General features: G+C 40.5%; 1 protein-coding gene across 7 annotated transcripts in view; it reads left to right on the top strand.

The window, feature by feature from the left end:
• The window catches only part of st3gal1 (ST3 beta-galactoside alpha-2,3-sialyltransferase 1), a 148,782-nt gene that overhangs the window by 55,342 nt on the left and 75,263 nt on the right, over positions 1-18,177 (top strand). For all 7 annotated transcript variants that reach the window (XM_062980011.1, XM_062980010.1, XM_062980013.1 and 4 more), the window contains one exon: positions 4,531-4,599. The gene's annotated coding sequence lies outside the window, so the exon portion shown is untranslated. The remainder of the gene's footprint in view (positions 1-4,530; positions 4,600-18,177) is intronic.

An 18,177-nucleotide genomic window follows, 5' to 3' on the forward strand; every position in this document is an offset into this window, starting at 1 on the left:
AGGGAAATTTTAAGAGGATTTGTTTCTGCCTACTACTTTGTTGTACTTGTTTCATACACGAGAAAGGACTATTTACAATATTTCCCTATCTGCACTCTAGAGTTGGATGCATAATTCTGCTATTTCAGGTTTCATATACATTGTCATATAACCCGGTTTCAGAATGCAGATCAACTGCATTGAACTGGATTATATGGCAGTGTACACATATAATCCAGTTCAATGCAATTCAATCTGCAATTTTAGAGTCTAGACTGACTATTATAATGCAAATCGAATTGGATTATATGGCAGTGTAGATGGAGCCTCAGAGCTCAGACCACAGGAAGTTTTAGGGGTGGGTTCTTTTGGACTGCAGTTCCCCATTGCAATGTTGCTTTGAGGATTCTGGGATTGGTAACTTTTTTAGTCTCAGTACCAGATGTATATGTGCCAGCCCTAATATACCATGTCAAAATATTTGAGTTAATTTGGCTGAATGAGTGGGAGACAGGACAAGAAAATAAACCGAAACTCAGGTTGTCTGAGAAACAGGAAACAAACAAAACTTCCAGAATTGGTTCAGGTTCATTTTTTTCTTTCTTGCCCAAGGGACAAACTGTGCTCTGGTTAATGCAGATACATTTCATAAAGTGAGTTTTCTGATGGACGTTGGACTCTTTTTTCCCCTCCCCATCTTTTTTAATTTGAAAAGCATTGCTCAAACAGAGCTTATGCAATCAAAATGAAATGCCAAAGAGGCTGTGCAAAGGAGATGCTGATAAAAGCATTTCTTCAGCACTGACATCCACATATTGAAGACGAGAGAGAGCAAAAGACAGGGAGGAGGAGATAAGGTGTGCTGAAATATTGGGTAAATTGGGCAGTGGTCAGTCACATTCTCTGTGGTCTCCCTCCTACAAGGCTAAATTTGCACATAGAGATGGTTTTCAAGGTGTTGCTGGACCACAGCATTCATCATCCCAAGGCATCCTGCCCAGCTTTGAGGAATGATGGGAGCAATCTTGGAAAGCTCCTTTAAAACTGACGCTTTAAGTTAATTGTCCTAGCCAACATGACCAGTAGATCAGTAGCTGGCTGGAATCCTCTACGACAGTGGTCCCCAGGTGTTTTGCCCTACAACTCCCAGAAATCCCAGCCAGTTTACCAGCTGGTGGGATTTCTGGGAGTTGAAGGCCAAAACATCTGGGGACCCATAGATTGAGAACCACTGCTCTAGGAGTTGTCATCCCAAAAAGTAATTTTTCCAAGCTCTGGTTCCTTTTCCTGTCAAACCTGACTCAGGAGAACTTGACCATCATGTCTAATACTAGATTCTAAATTCCTGGAGTGAGCACATGGTCAAGTGTACCTTGTTAATTTTTTTAAAAAATGTATTCATATCTGGTGCTATTTTGTTCAGAGCTTTGTTTGGTGAGCCCCAGAGTTCTGTAAAAGGCAAAGCAAGTGTAACATATTGGCAGCACAATCATGCCACATGTATGTAAAAACACAAAATCCCAGCACACCTTCAAGCTGTAAATATTGCCATGTGTGTTTTGAATCAGAGTGATTCCATACAGGGCTGGCCCTAGCATTAGGCAAAGTGGAGCAACAGCCTTGGATTTCAGCAGTTCTCGTGTGTTGGAAGACAGATCAGGGGAGCTACACATCCTTTCTTGTATCCTCTAAACTAGCCTACTGCACCTGGGATGTAATGGAAAATGACATTCAATTACCTGCATTCAACAGACAATCCAATCATCGTTTCTGTGTGACATCAAGAAGGGTGTACCATCTTGTCCTTTGCCTCAGAAAGCAAAAATATAATTGGCCAGCTCCGATGCTTTAATAAGTCTAACCAGATCCTTTGGGAGATGAAACATTCCCTTTATAGCCCTCCCTTTGTTAAAAGTGAAAGACAGGAAATCAATTGGAAGACATTGTCTGTTTCAGACACCAGTGTAAGCTAGTCTTCTGCAAAGCAAGTAATTAGAATATATATTGGGTAGACTAGAATCTCCCTCACTTGGTAAGACCATGATTTATAGTGTGAGGTAGATCAGAAGGAAAATCACTTGTTCTTTATACACAAGGTACAGGGGCCAATGCTTGATGCATTCAGCTTAAAGGACCAGATAACAGGTGATCCTTGAAGCTACACTGCCTTGAATCTGATCCAGAATTAGATAAGGGACTCCCAAGGAATGTTAGGAATTTCCTGTTAGGGCTAGAATGAAATCCTACCTAAAGTCCATACATCCCTTTATTTATATCCTGCTTTTCTTTCAGACCAGGAGTCTAGGTGGCTTGCAATAAAACATATACAATCTCCCTGCATATTTGTGGGTTCAACGTTTGCAGATTTGATTATTCACGGATTTGATTAATATGGTCTCTCCGGGAATCTGAGGTCAACTTTTGGCAGATCAAATAAAGTCACATTGGAGAACTTAGAGATTTTTAAAGGGAACTCCCCTCAGATAAAAAAGCATTTTTAAATTTATGATCTTTCCACTTGTGCAAGAATTCTGCATTTATAATCTTAGTAAATGTAGAGGATCAGTGGTATAGTTGCAATCATACGAAATTGAAATACAAACAGCATAAAACAACAGAAAAAGTGTATCACCATTGAATAGTCCTTTTGTTAAAAATCAGTTCTCAAAGCCTCTCTTGGAGAAGAAAGATCTTAACCTGCTATGGAAAGAAAGACAAAAAAAAAGAGAGAAAGAGAGAGAGAGAGTCTTCTAGCTTCCATAGGAAGGTATTTCCAAAGTATGGAAGCTGCCATGGAGAAGACTTTCTCAATTCTTCATATCTGCTATATCTATGAAGGTGGTGGGATATAGAGAAATGCCCCCTTGTAGAACTAAAACTTCTGGCAGTTTCATTTGAGTAGACCTGAGAGACCATTGGGCTAGATGGAGCAATGGTCTGGCTCAGTGTAAGCCATCTTTCTATGTGATGGGAACAGTAGTTCTCAACCTGTGGGTCCCCAGATGTTTTGGCCTTCAACTCCCAGAAATCCTAACAGTTGGTAAACTGGCTGGGATTTCTAGGAGTTGTAGACCAAAACACCTGGGGATTCACAGGTTGAGAACCACTGCAATACAAGTATACAAAATGTTGGGCCTCTTGGATAGATAATTCCACCAGCTGGTGGGAGAGCAGGATCAAACAAAAGCACAAGGATCTCTGTTTTTCACTAGTGCAATGTTGAAGTTTGTGCTTTGACCCAGTTTGCAGAGGATTCCATATGAATGATCCTTAAGCTGTCTGTGTGTGTATATATAAGCTCCTGCTAAGGCAAATGCATCAAAAGCTGAATCAAGTCATTTTCCCCACAGACACACACATATGCATCTACATTTCTGCCATAGTCAATGACCTAAAATGCGAGAGGCATATTTGCAAACTGAGTAGCTTTCTTTGGGTTTTCCCTCCCTTCCGTTGGATGATCCTGTCTGGTGGAGAGATATTGGCTGGTCCCAAAATAGCTTTTGTACACTGCTCTACCTACATACCTGTTCTCTCACTCACACACATTTCTTGCCTGTTCCATTTTCCTCTTTTCTGTGGGCATGTGAGGCTCCCTTCCTTATTCTAGATGAAAAATAATCTTTTTAAGAATCTTACATTCTGACCTACAATACCTAGATTTCTAAAAGAGAGAATCCGAGGCAGCATAGTGAAATAGGAAGCAATCTGATGAAACACCTGAGCCGCTGTGCATTACTTTCTCGAACTGTCACAAGGCTGTTAAGAGTTGGGAAGCAGAGGCATTGCATCAGCTGAGAGTTCAGAAGTCTTTGGTGCTTACTCTTCTGAAAGCATGTCTGTTCCAGCTGGGCATAAGAAGATCATCTGGCTAACTTTGTTGGCCGAGTTGGCCTTCTTTCCCTCTTCTTCTCCTTTGCTTTTGGTGTTGTGCAGACCTCATCTAATCTTGAAAGCTAAGCAGGGTCAGCTTTGGTTAGGAGACTATCAATGAATACCATGTGCTGTATGCTATATTTCAGAAGAAGGCACTGGAGAAATGACCTCTTGCCTAAGAAAACCCTATGAAATCCATGGGGTCACCATGAGTCAAGAGGTGTCTTGAAGGCACATAAGCACACATGTAGGCCAACACTTTTGTGCTGAATATGACTTGTAGTGGCTGTTCGTGTTCTTCTCAGACAGATGTATCCTTTTATCATTTGCTACCAACCACTCCTTTTTTTTTTTTTGGAGGAGATGAAAGGAATAGAACTTGCTTCATGCAAAGTATATACCACAAATCTCTGCCTTGCAGGGGTATTTTAAAAAGTTCCTGAGAGAATAAATGAGCAGCTTGAAAGACCATCACACAAACATTGAGCATGAATAGCAAATAACTTGTAAGTTAACAAAAGTACTCTTCAAACTATTATTTCTAGCCATTAGCTTTAAGCGGATGGTGTGTTAAATGTCTTTAAAAGTGTACTTTCTAGTTGCTATTAGTAACTGGATGCTTATATGAGCTGAAGTAGTTACAAGTACATTTTTGTTTTGTTTTTGCCATAACAGATCAAATGTCAGCTGAGATGATTCAAGCAGAAGAAAGAGCTTAAATCTACCTCTTTTGGATGCAGCAAGGTAGGTGTATAATTTGTTTGGGCAAGCAGTTTGAGGATCCCCTTCTTTGGCCTTTGCAATCCTTTTGAGGGCTGCTCACATAGACAAAACTACCATTAAACAATTACAGTTAATAGCTGGATTTGGGAAATGAGCACAAAAGTAGTTACACAATGCAGCAAAGGATCTACAATTGCTTGCAAAGGGCAATTGCTGCTCCCAGAAATTTCCAGAACAGATCATTGGGATGTAAATATTTGTAAATCTTTTTCTTGCAGGAAGACCAAAGAACTTTACCAAGTTTTGTTTTCACTGTTCACAACTGCTCTCTTTTCCAAAGCTCAAGGCTTATGCTGCATGCAAAAACTACACATGTGGTCCTTTAATGCTGAGAATGATATTCTATATAGAAAGCATGTTTTCTGCACATAAAAATGCAGGGATTTTCTGCAGGAAACTTGCTTTCTGCACAAAAAAGTACTTTCTTTGCAAAAAACGTTTTCTAACCAGAAATATCATTTTGTTGCAGTTTTTTTCTATATATGAATTTTTCTGTACAGTAATGAGTTTTTTACGTAAGAAATGCTATTTTCTGTGCAGGAAACAATCCCCACAAATCTTTCAGGCGGAATAGTAAGGATTCTTGTTACAGTATTAGGATTTCTTAACTATTGAGAACCTCATTTTTGGGTAATTAAAAACGAATTCTTTCTATCACTATCCACCTTCTTTCTTCATTCCCTTACTACCTTTCTTTTCCCCATTCTTCCCCCCTCCCTCCCTTCCTTCCTTCCTTTCTTTGATGACAAAAATAATTGTCCAGAAGGGGCTGATGGTTGTAAAAATAGCTTTGGATTGAGGGTTTTGTAGAGGTAATGGCTGCAGTTTGCCTACTAGGGGTGTGAATAATTTTGTTTTTAATTCATTTTTGGATGAAATTTGTTAGATTCATGTATACGAAGTGATATTAGAAACATGCAGGAAAGGAGGGGGGATTTAAGAATCAAAACAACTCACCAATCATTTTTGTTAAGATTCTGTAACATTCGGATGCCTCCCATGGTCAGTTTAATTTTCAATATAAGCATTAAGCAACTTTGAACTAAGAGAACATAAAGTGTTTTTAAAACCAACCATTTGTCTTTGGCCCAATCACTATAACGAAGGCACTAGGGGTGGGACTTGGAATATTAATCGTCGGAAGCTTGAGAACATGGCATTCTTAAACTGTAGTTTGGGAAGGAAAGGCCCCCTTTGGCAAAGATTGCAAAAGGCCCTGCCCTAAACTACATTTCCCAAAATGCAGTGCTCAGTATCAAAAAGCCCCAATGGCACCAGCCATTTTGAGTCAGTCTAATAATAATAAATAAAATTACTGAATCTACAAAGAAGACAAAAGCAAGCAAGCAAGTAATTAATAGTATAATAGTATAAATCTGTGCTAAGTTTTGTGTCATAAAGGCAGACAGACATTCAAAGGAATTGCTGTTGTCGCTTTTTGGGAGGATAAACTTTTAAAAATCCCCAAAAATCAGTAGATAGGTGAATTTTTCTGAAACTTTTGGGGATTAATGCCCTGGTTATCTTGTGCATTGTATATAAAATTCAAATACAGTAGAGTCTCACTTATCCAACACTCGCTTATCCAACGTTCTGGATTATCCAACGCATTTTTGTAGTCAATGTTTGCAATATATCATAATATTTTGGTGCTAAATTCGTAAATACAGTAATTACTACATAGCATTACTGTTTATTGAACTATTTTTTCTGTCAAATTTGTTGTATAACATGATGTTTTGGTGCTTAATTTGTAAAATCATAACCTAATTTAATGTTTCATAGGCTTTTCCATAATCTCTCCTTATTATCCAACATATTCACTTATCCAACGTTCTGCCAGCCCGTTTATGTTGGATAAGTGAGACTCTACTGTAGATAGCTCTTGTAGTTTTTTTAAAAAATGTTGTTTATAAGAACTTTGAAAATTCCCCAAAAATCCATGGATAAGTGAAACATTCTGAAATTTGGTGGGCTAACAGTGGTAAATGTGTTCTACCATTGTAGCAAGTTTCACTCCAATAGCTTTAAAAATGAGGGAGAAAGGAGCCCCTGAATTTTCCCCAATTATGCGCAATTACTATAACAAAATAGTAATGAAATTTCATTACTCTCGTTATAGTAATGAATTTTTCACAAACTGTACTTTAGAAATGAAATGCCAGCACCCCCCAAATTTGAACCATTTTTTATGGATCACACATCCCTATTGTCTAGCCTCAAATACTGTATACATTTATGACATTGCACAAGAAACTAGACTCAATATATCCATTCTTGCAAAGTCCTTTGAGTGACATTAAGTATGGTAGCCACTTGGCTTGTAGTTGAAATCGTTCCTGCTTTTCTTTCCTTAGAGTTGCATTAAGGGCTGTAAAAGGCCACCTTCAAATGGTAGTGGTTCATTACTAGGCATTTTTGGTATGTCAGATGGATATATTCTCTTTTGGTCTCTCTTCTGTGGCCATTTTCTGCATTGACAGCATCAATATTCCAATTGGGCAGAACAGAGATGAGACAAGCTACACAGGACACACACAATGCTTCATGTTTTGTCAACAACATGCCCATAAGCCAGGCCTTTGTGTACTTTTTGTTCAGCAAAGACAAATAAAGAAACGATTTCTGCTTATTCCAGCCAGTTTGTAAGAGTCTGGTTTTTCAGAAACTTTTAAGCATGGTAGTATTCAGGGTTGCCAGAATCCAGCTTTGTATTTCATACAATATGCAGTATGTTTTTATGTGCATGGAAAGTAGGCTTTTGAAAACAATGTGTGCTTTTGAAAATCAAAAATATTCGAGAACCTTCGACTGTTTTATTTTTACAAAGCTGGATACCTTCCTTTGATGTTTCCTTTGCTTTTCTCAATTTATATGGAATTGTCATATGCCGAGCCAGACCAAAAGCCTTTCCAGCCATGTACTGTATCTCTTCTAGCTCTCTAAAATGTAAAAAGTCTTAAATGGAAAGATTATGCAGTTTTGTGCTGGTATGAGTGGAAAGTGATGATAACGTTACTAACTTGATTTTTATATCCCGCCACCATTTTCCCCAAGGGACTCGGGGCGGCTAACAAGCAGGACCAAGCCCAATAAAACAGAGTTTACCAGATAAAAAGATATTAAAAATACAAATAAACATAAAACAAGTTAATTAAACAGTGAAAACAAAATATAAAAAAATCATTAAAATAAGTCAATACCAATCTCAATAACCATAACCAGGACTATAGTGGCATATCAAGAGGGCGGGGGCTAGGTATGGACTTGTGCAAAAATAGATTGTAGGGCCAGAGTTGGGGGGTGAAGTGCTGAGTTCAATCTAACCGTTAATTGGGTCTGGGCAGTCATAGACAGGGACCTAATCAGTTGCAAATGCACATTGGAATATCCATGGTTTAAGGTCCCTACAGAAAGTAGACAGAGTGGGTGCTAACCTAATCTCCCTGGGGAAAGAATTCCAGAGCCGGGGGGCCACCACCAAGAAGGCCCTCTCCCTCTCCACAATCATGCTTGTGACAGTGTCAGGATTGAGAGAAGGGCCTCCCCGGAAGATCTTAAGTCCCGTGTCAGTTCATAGAGGAAAATGAAGTCACAAAGATAGGCAGGACCCAAACTGTTTAGGGCTTTGTAGGTGATAACCTGAACTTTGAATTGGGACCGGAAACGTATTGACAACCAGTGGAGCTGTTTCAATAGAGGCATCATCCACTCTCTATAATTAGCTCCAGTTAGCCGCCTGGCAGTTGCACCAGTTACAGTTTCCGGGCCATCTTCAAAGGCAGCCCCACATAGAGTGCATTACAATAATCCAGTCTGAATGTAACTAAGGCATGGACCACCATGGTCAAGTCAGGCTTCTCGGGGTACAGTCGCAGCTGGTACATAAGCTTTAACTGTGCAAAAGCTCTCCCAGCAACCACTGACACCTGAGCTTCAAGTGTCAGCATAGAGTCCATGAGGACCCCCAGACTGTGGGCCTGTGTCCTCAGGAGGAGTGTAACCCCGTCGAGCACAGATTGCCATCCTGTACCCTGATCGACCCCACAACTGAACAGGAGGACATCTGGATTAAAATACAGCTTGTTAGCCCTCATCCAGCCCATCACAACAGCCAGGCACTGGTCCAGGATCCAGGGGGCTTCCTTAGAATTTGGTAGAAAAGAGTAGTAGAGTTGAGTGTCATCTTCATAGAGATGGCACCAAACTCCAAAACTCCAGATGACCTCAGTCAGTGGTTTCATGTAGATGTTGAACAGCATGGGGGATAGAATAAAACCTTGTGGAACCCCAAAGTCCAGTAGTACCTGCATCCGTGGGAGAAACTGACACAAATGCAAACCTCCCAACTGTCTTTATTTGACAGGAACAGTCCCATTTAATCCAATTAATCCCATTGTTTCAGATGCCTTTAAAATGCCCCGGTTTCTCTGGGCGCTTCCAGACAGCAGTCAAATCCGTGCCAAAGTAGATTTAAAAAACACGCTTTGGCATGGATTTGGGTTCTCACACCCAACCCAAAAAACTGGGCTTTCCCAGGAGGGTGTTCCCATGCCATCCTGGTAACTACAGGGATGGCAAGGGACCACCCAAATCCTCACCAGCTTGTGTTTTCTTTGCCGTAAACAACTTCTTGCCACATACTGATGTTGCATGCCACATGTGTCTATCTGTGAAATGTTGGAGGATAATAAAAATAAAACTTTATTTATATCCTGCCTTATCTCCCCAAGGGGTCTCAGGGCAGATATAGAAGTATATTAACTGTTCACACAGCATTTTTCTATGAATTTGAAAATGGATATGTTAATCATTAATATGGAGCACTGCCTGAGAACAGAACTAAATTTCATCAGGTAGCTATGCATTCCAGAGATAAGGTAAGTTCCCAGCTGAAAGTATGTAAACTTAATTGGACTGAAGGCCATTCACTCCAGTGTGAGGAATCCTCTCCTTTGTTTACATATTCTAGTTGTTTCTAGGTGGGTTAGAAACATGGTTTTTCCCTGGGAAAGAGAAGGAATATGTCTATGAGAAGATTAGAAACCCAGTGTATTCACAATCGACACATGGAAGCAAAATATAGTATCAAGATCTTCTTTGCTATAACCCATCATCTATATATCCATTAAGCACCTTCAGTACTAGTATTTTCTATCACACAAATGACCTGAAGTAGTTAAAACTAAAGAAACCTGTGGACATAATCTCAGAACCTCTGTCTACTATCCTACAGAATTCTTAGAGGATAAGTGAAATTTCTTGCAGACTAGAGCTTGGCAGATGTTGTTCCCATCTTTGACAGGAGAGAGGAAAGAAGACCTAGGCAACTACTAAATGCTCAGTCATCCTGGAGAAGAGGGACATGTAGGGTACCTCAGGGTTTTGACCTAGACCTGATGTTCTTAATTATCTTTATAAATGCTTTGGATAGAAGAATAGAGTGAATGCTCATCAGATCTACAGATGACACTAAATGGGGAGGAAACAATCAAAGGATGATACAATCTGCATTTAAGGTATGATCTCTCTTGGCTAAATAGCAGACTGTTTGCTGAAGCTTTCCCCCTATACCCTGGTGTTTATGTGGGGTGAGAGAGACCCACAGGGTGTTGCTGGTCAGTGCTGGGGAGCAGCAGCTTTACAGGTGTTTGTAGGGGGTGAGAGAGGCCACAGACTATTGCTGGTTGGTGCTGGAGGAGAGAGAGACCCACAGTGCTGAGTAAAATGGCAGCCACAGCTTTACTTCTTCCCCCTGAGGACACACAAGACCTAAAGCAGAGCGTCCTGCTCCTCACTTCACTGAGGAGACTTTTACTATCACTTTCTATGTCTCCCTCTATGCCTCAGCTTGCAGCACACACAAATGACCAGGACCTGACTGGGAGAGCTGACCTTGTACACTGCATAAACACACCTATCACTATGTCTTATTTTCGGGGTATGGTGTATATTGTGTAACTGCTTAGAAATCCTGCTACAGCTTACTTTATGGGTACAGTAGAGTCTCGCTTATCCAACATAAACGGGTTGGCAGAACACTGGATAAGTGAAAATGTTGGATAATAAGAAGGGATTAAGGAAAAGCCGGGGGGGGCGGGCTGTGGTGCAGGCTGGTGAGCAGCTGCTGCAATAAATCACTCTGACCATGAGGTCATGAGTTCGAGGCGGAGTAAGCACCCGTCAAAAATAAAAAATAGCCCCTGCTCGTTGTTGACCTAGCAACCCGAAAAATAGTTGCATCTATCAAGTAGGAAATAAGGTACCACTTATAAAAGTGGGAAAGCAAGTTTAACTAATTTACGATGTTGGAATGAGGAAGTGAGGAAATGCCGTCAGAGTGGAAGATGAAGCAGCTGCTCCCCCCTGTGGCCAGAATCGAACATCCCCTCAGGAGAAGGTTAAATTGCCTCTGCGTCTGTCTGTCTGTTGTCTCTGTCTCTGTCCGATGCATTTATGGGCATTGAATGTTTGCCCTATATGTATATAAAGAGACCCCTTCAGGGTGAGAAGGGCAGAATATAAATACTGTAAATAAATAAATAATAAATAAATATTAAATGTCAAATAGTAGGAGCCCCCAGTGGCGTAGTGGATTAAAGCCTTGTGACTTGAAGGTTGTGTTGCTGACCTGAAGGCTGCCAGGTTCAAATCCCACCTGGGGAGAGCACGGATGAGCTCCCTCTATCAGCTCCAGCTCGATGCGGGGACATGAGAGAAGCCTCCCACAAGGATGGTAAAAACAAAACATCTGGGCGTCCCCTGGGCAACGTCCTTGCAGATGGCCAATTCTCTCATTCTAGAAGCGACTCAGGTTGCTCCTGACATGAAAAAAAAATGTCAAATTACGTTATGATTTTACAAATTAAGTACCAAAACATCATATTTTACAACAAATTGATAGAAAAGCAGTACAGTACATGGTAAAGTTATATAGTAATTACTATTTTTTCGAATTTAGCACCAAAACATTGCAATGTATTGAAAAATGACTACAAAAACATAGACTACTAAAAGGCAGACTGTGTTGGATAATACACAGTGAAGGTTGGATAAGCAAGACTCTACTGTATGTCTTATTTTAGGGGAAACAGGGTAGATGCAATTCCAGGCCTCATTAATAGAAGCATAATGTTCAAATTTTAAAAAAAACTATATTGTGGTTGGTCAGAACTTCAAAGCACTGTGTTCAGTTCTGTACACTGTAATATAAAAAGGATATTGGCATGATATAATGTGTCCAGAGGAGCGTAATAACAAGGAGGAAGTTATGAGGAAGAGTGGAGGAGTGTATTTCAGCTGAAAAATGAAATGATAAGGAACTTCAGATGTCTGAAGGGTTATTGCATGGGAGATGGAGCTGTTTATTTTGTGTTGATTCATAGGAAAATACCTAGACCAGCGAATTCAAATCACAAGGAAGGAGATCCCAAAATAAAGAAGTTCCTGATAGTAATTGCTGTTTTCTATGAGACTGTTTCTTTGTTGGAGGTTGTTAAACAGAGATCAGAGAGCGATCAGGCAGGAATGCTTTAACTGTTGGTTTCTTTATTGAAGTAGGTAATATCTGATAAGATATTTGATTGATTGCCATTCTACAGTCCGTTTTCTGCTTATAAGGAAGTTTTCCCAAACTTGTAGAGAACATGTTACTTGTGGTACATGTCAGTGGTAGAATCCATCACTTTACACAGTTCTAAGGCATCATAGTTCATATTTCAGGTATTGAGGCATTGCAATACAGGAATTTAATGTATATGTTTGGTATCATAGCATTTCCAATAGTTTGCAGTACTTCAGCAATGCAGTTTGTTTGTAAACATTGCATAATTCAGCAGAGTTATAATCAAAATTGCAATAAAACTCTATCTGTTTAGCAAGCATTGCCAACTTTGTGATGTTGTTATCTTAATCAAAATATGACAAACAAAATATTTTCAGCTATTCTGGGGATAGAAAACAGCACCTATTTCTTCTTGCTCAGTTAACTGACTAACTCCAAATTTACCAGTTTATGCAGAGGTTGCCAAGCATTGTTACTGTATTTCTCATTTAACAAGGGGAATCATATTGGAGAAAAAATGAGGTATAAATTAAAGAAATATGTTTAATGCTTCCAAAAAGGAGAAACATTGGAAAACCTGTAGTGACTAATTTGTCTTCCTGTCTGGATTTCCTACAATAGTTACATTTGGTTTTCATCTTTCTCTTATTGAGAAGAGCTAACACTGCATTCTTCCTGTGCCTCTTCATTATATCCAGCTGATTTGCTTTCTCATCTCTTGTTTCAAAGTAGCTGGTACAAACAGCCATCCTGTGCATATAATATTTCCTTGTCTATTGTACCTACAAATGTCTGTTTAACTCTTGATTTCAACATGCAGAGAATGAAGTGGCAAAATTTGTATTCTTGTTTTTGAATGAATTGCCATTGCAATCCTATTGCACTTGAATTGCAGTGGCTTTTGCAAAAATTACTGCTTTCTTATAGAGAAGTGAGGAACCACTGGTGGCTCAGAGCTTCCCTGTAAATGGGTTTGTGAATCCACTCTGGGTTTTAATTCAAAATTTAGTCCAAACTGTCAGAGGGATGGGGATTCAGTATCCCGGGGAAGATCTTTTAAGGTTCACCAGAACAGAAACATGTACTAAACACCACAACCCTAGGAACTGGAATATATGGCCCTTGTGGCTCTATGCTGCTCTAAGATTCTATTATTCTATGAGATTCGCTGCTTGGAAACCACACACCATCACTGCTTATACTTGGAGCTCTAAGGAAGCACAATTTGCCCTTAAGTCAAGCCATGCCAGTGTAGGTTTCCCATCTTTTTAACCCCTTTAGAGAGTGAAATATGGAAGGGAGGAGGAATCAGAAGCAGCTGGGGTTAGTTAAGAGGAGCAAGAAATGAAAGTACATTCACAGACAGCAAGTACCATTCCATTTCCTTTTCCTTGGAGCCTAGAAGAGCTACATTTTCATTGTGTGAATTTCAATCCTCCCATTGGAAATCAATAGCAGCCCTTCCTAGTGATTGACCACAGATGGATAGGGTGCAAAAGTCTAGGGAATGGTCCTCTGTGGCTTATCCAAAAAGAGACATATATGCATATAAACCACATTTACTTTATACTAGTTTGGGTATCCGGCAATGCCCGGGTTATTTGAAAAGGGCCTTGTTTGTTTTTGGATGTTAGGTAATATCAGTTTGGTCATATGTTATGCTATTTCTTTTAAAAGAACATAGTTTTTCCTGTTGTTTTTAGTGAATGCTACCATTAGAAAATACATAAGAATGTGGGTGAACAACAATTCCCAAAAAGTCTTGGGTCAACCCTTCCCAAACTCTGCCAATATTTCCAGTTGGCCATTTTGAATTTGTGTGACAAGTTTGGTCCAGATCTGTCATCAGATGGGTTCAGTGTTCTCTGAATATGGGTGAACTATAACTCTCTGATGCCAAGGTCAGTTACCCCAAAGTCCACCCATATACAAATTTAGCAGCGTTGGGTCTGTCTACCAAGTTTGGTCCAGATCCGTCATTGGTGGAGATCAGAGTCTTCATAGATTGCAGGTGAACTATACATCCCAGTCCCTACAACTCTTATAAATCATGGTGAATTCTCCCCAAACCTCTCCAGTCTGTTAAGTTGCTGAACAATTCCTCTGTTTGCTATGTGCCATAGAAAAGGGTAGGAAAAGGTTAAGGGAGAGGCAGTGGACATGGACATGCCAATGCGGAGAAAAAGGATGTGTTCACAGTAACCTGCAATATCCTGGGAGGGAGTGGCTTGGTGGCTCCTCAGCACTGGGAACTATACCCTGTTTTGGAGGCTGGAGACCATCTGTATGAGTGGACACCCAGGCCACGTACACACATGCAGATTTCACTTTTATTATATGTAAAGAGAGTCATGGAGCCCCGGTGGTGAAGTGTGTTAAAGCACTGAGCTGCTGAACTTGCAGACCGAAAGGTCCCAGGTTGAAATCCCGGGAGCGGAGTAAGCGCCCACTGTTAGCTTCAGCTTCTGCCAACCTAGTAGTTTGAAAACATGCCAATGTGAGTAGATCAATAGGTACTGCTCTGGTGGGAAGGTAACGGCGCTCCATGCCGTCATGCCAGCCACATGACCTAGGAAGTGTCTACGGACAACACCAGCTCTTTGGCTTAGAAATGGAGATGAGCACCAACCCCCAGAGTCAGACATGACTGGACTTAACGTCAGGGGAAACCTTTACCTTTACCTTTTAGAGAGTCATAGAAAAGTCTAGAAATTTTAGTCAAAACATTGATCCACAAAGCGTGGTTTGATTTACTTACTGGTTCGATGTAAATACTAAACCTTAACTCTTACGAAAAAGGAACCATCCCCTTCTCTGGGTAAAGTGGTGAAAGCTGGAAGCTTAGTCTGTCGCACATCCACCATTTACCATACTTCCTGTCTTATCCATCAAGCTTGAGCACAAACATTTAATGCCTGACAGAATTTTGTAAGTCCTTTGGCATCATTTTCTTTGGATTCATCCTTTACGTCCTTTGTTACATCCCCTTTAAGTTTTACCCTCAGCTGATCCATGGGTCATATCAAAACCCATAATTTTGGCCCCCAAACATTCCCTGTGAGATCGACTTGTGTGCAAATATATATGGTACATAGATTGATGTCATCCACAGAATGCTGCCCGTTGTCCACTTTCCAGTCCTGTGGTACAAAGGCAGCGACAGGCTGAGTAATTCTGCTTTGCATTTGAGTTTGTTCAAAACTCCTGGGATGGATACTCTGCAGACCCATTGATAGGCTTGTTTTCTGTTTCTCAATGAGGTCAACAGTCTTATCTCTTGTCACCACTGTTTGTCTCGGTGGTTCAGACTCTTTCCTGGAAACGTTAGACCAGACAAACATATCTGCCTTCTATCAGCATAATGCAGCTTCTTTGCAGTCAACCTTTAGCATTCCCCTCCCTCCCTCCCTTGTGATCCAGCTGGTTTCCTGTTTCTGATGTATTTATACATTCGTTTTTGTTGTTGGTCTCAGTATTTTAAGCCATATGCTTTTTGTCCCGTTGTGTTTTGTGTTCCAGCCTGATATTGTTTGGCGAAGGGGGAGGTCTTAAAACCTTTTGGAAAAATTAAACAACAAAAATTCATTGTTCCTTTTTGCATTTTTAATACGAATATGTATCATTCTTTAAACATGACTGCAATAGCTTACTGAACACTGTTGTGACCCTGTTGGACTTGGCTGAATTTTTCCTGAGTTGTAAACTCTGTTTCTGTGCTTTGGATTAATCTCAAAATCTTCCAGAGAAATGTGACTTCCTTGACTTTCCCTTTTAACTTCCTTTTTAGCCGTTTGAAAAGTTCCCTCTTCTGTAGTCAAATGTGACTGTTAGGCAATTTCCCCACTTGCATATACATGAAATATGATAGCACTGTGATCTCTCTCTTTTTTTGCCAATTCAATGACATTTGTATCTCACATTAGGCCCTAGGCTTAAAGAATGAGTTGAACTCTCCTTTGGTCTGTTCCATGACCACTTAGAAGGAACTCCTGGTTGACCTTCTCCTCACAGTCAGTTTCAGAAAGAGCTTCTTAAGGGCACAGTCATCTAACAAATCTGGGAACGTTACCCTTTGCCATGGCTGGATACATTTAACCAAACAAACTGAGATGTCACCTTCTCATCTGCTAGCTAAATGCACAAAGGGCTGGAATTTTATTTTGTCAAAATGTATTATTTTTTATTTTTTGTGTCAGAAGTTGTAATGTATTTAAAAACACAAACAAAGTTAAAAACTTGGCATTATACTAAATGTCCTTTGACCAGTAGCTGGCCACTTGGAGTGCCTCTGGTGTCGCTGTAAGAAGGTCCTCCATTGTGCATGTGGCAGGGCTCAGACTGCATTGTAATCGGTGGTCTGTGGTTTGCTCTTCTCCACACTCACATGTCGTGGACTCCACTTTGTGGCCCCATTTCTTAAGGTTGGCTCTGCATCTCGTGGTGCCAGAGTGCAGTCTGTTCAGCGCCTTCCAAGTCACCCAGTCTTCTGTGTGCCCAGGAGGGAGTCTCTCATTCGGTATCAGCCATGGCTTGAGGTTCGGGGTTTTAGCCTGCCACTTTTGGACTCTTGTTTGCTGAGGTGTTCCTGCAAGTATCTCTGTAGATCTACTATTTCTTGATTTAAGGTGTTGGTGTGCTGGCTGATATCCGAACAAAGGATGAGTTAGAGGTGTCACTGCCTTGGCCCTTTCAATACTGGCTGCTACTTTCCGGCGGATGTCAGGTGGTACAATACTGGCTAAACATTATAATTTCTCCAGCGGTGTTGAGCATAGGCATCCTGTGATAATGCAGCATGTCTCATTAAGGGCCACATCCACTGTTTTAACATGGCAAGATGTATTCCACATCAGGCATGGATATTCAGCAGCAGAGCAGCAAAGCGCAAGGGCAGATGTCTTCACTGTATCTGGTTATGATCCCCAAGTTTTGCCAGTCAGCTTTCATATGATATTGTTTCTAGCACCCACTTTTTGCTTAATAGTCAGTCAGAGCACAGTCCAGGGTAAATCCCAAGTATTTTGGTGTGCTGCGATGCTCCAGTGGGATTTCTTCCCAGGTAATCCTCAGAGCTCGAGACGCTTGCCTATTCTTAAAGTGAAAAGCTAACGTCTGTGTTTTAGATGGATTAGGAATCAGGGGGTATTCTCTGTAATAGGCAGTAAGAGCACCTAAAGCTTTGGAGAGCTGTTCAACCATTTCAAAGCTCCCTGCTTGGGCGGTGGTGACGCGATCGTCAGCATAGATGAAACTCTGTCCCTTCTTATCATTTGTGTAAATGTTAAACATGGATGAAGCAAGCTCGCTCCCATGAGGCAGGCTGTTCTTCTGTCAAACTGGAGTTATCAGATAAAGGGGTTAATATACACAGCCACCTTTCTCATAATCAGCATCCATTTATTTTGAGCTGAAGGACTCTGTTGACCTCTTCATTGTGGCCGTCCCCCAAAACACATCTTGTTTCCTCTTAGAAACATCTCAAATCCCCCAGCTAGGCAGACCTTAGCAGTTTTCTTTCATGAATTCTGCAGGTGCCTCTTAGCTATTACTCTTATTAAAATGTTTATTCCGGGAACAATCTCTCTGCACTTGACAGAAACTGAACAAGCCAGCTGGCTGGCTGGCTGGTTTGCTTGATGACTGATGTATCTTTTCTCTTCTTTCTTTCTTTCTTTCTTTCTTTCTTTCTTTCTTTCTTTCTTTCTTTCTTTCTTTCTTTCTTTCTTTCTTTCTTTCCTTCCTTCCTTCCTTCCTTCCTTCCTTTCTTTCTGAAAAACTATTTTGGAGGAGAATTTAAAACTTTAGCCCCTCAGCAGAATGAACGCATTCATTAAATGGTGCTAAAGAAGTGGTTCCATTAGAGATTTGCCATGTGCCTTGGACAATGTTCAAAACAAAGACAGCTCTTCAGTTTTATTCTGCAATACTTGGTTGTTGCTTTAATTTACCATCAAGTTGACTTTGGCTTGTGGTGA

This window comes from Anolis carolinensis, chromosome 4 (assembly GCF_035594765.1).
Source record: "Anolis carolinensis isolate JA03-04 chromosome 4, rAnoCar3.1.pri, whole genome shotgun sequence".
Classification (NCBI taxonomy): domain Eukaryota; kingdom Metazoa; phylum Chordata; class Lepidosauria; order Squamata; family Dactyloidae; genus Anolis; species Anolis carolinensis.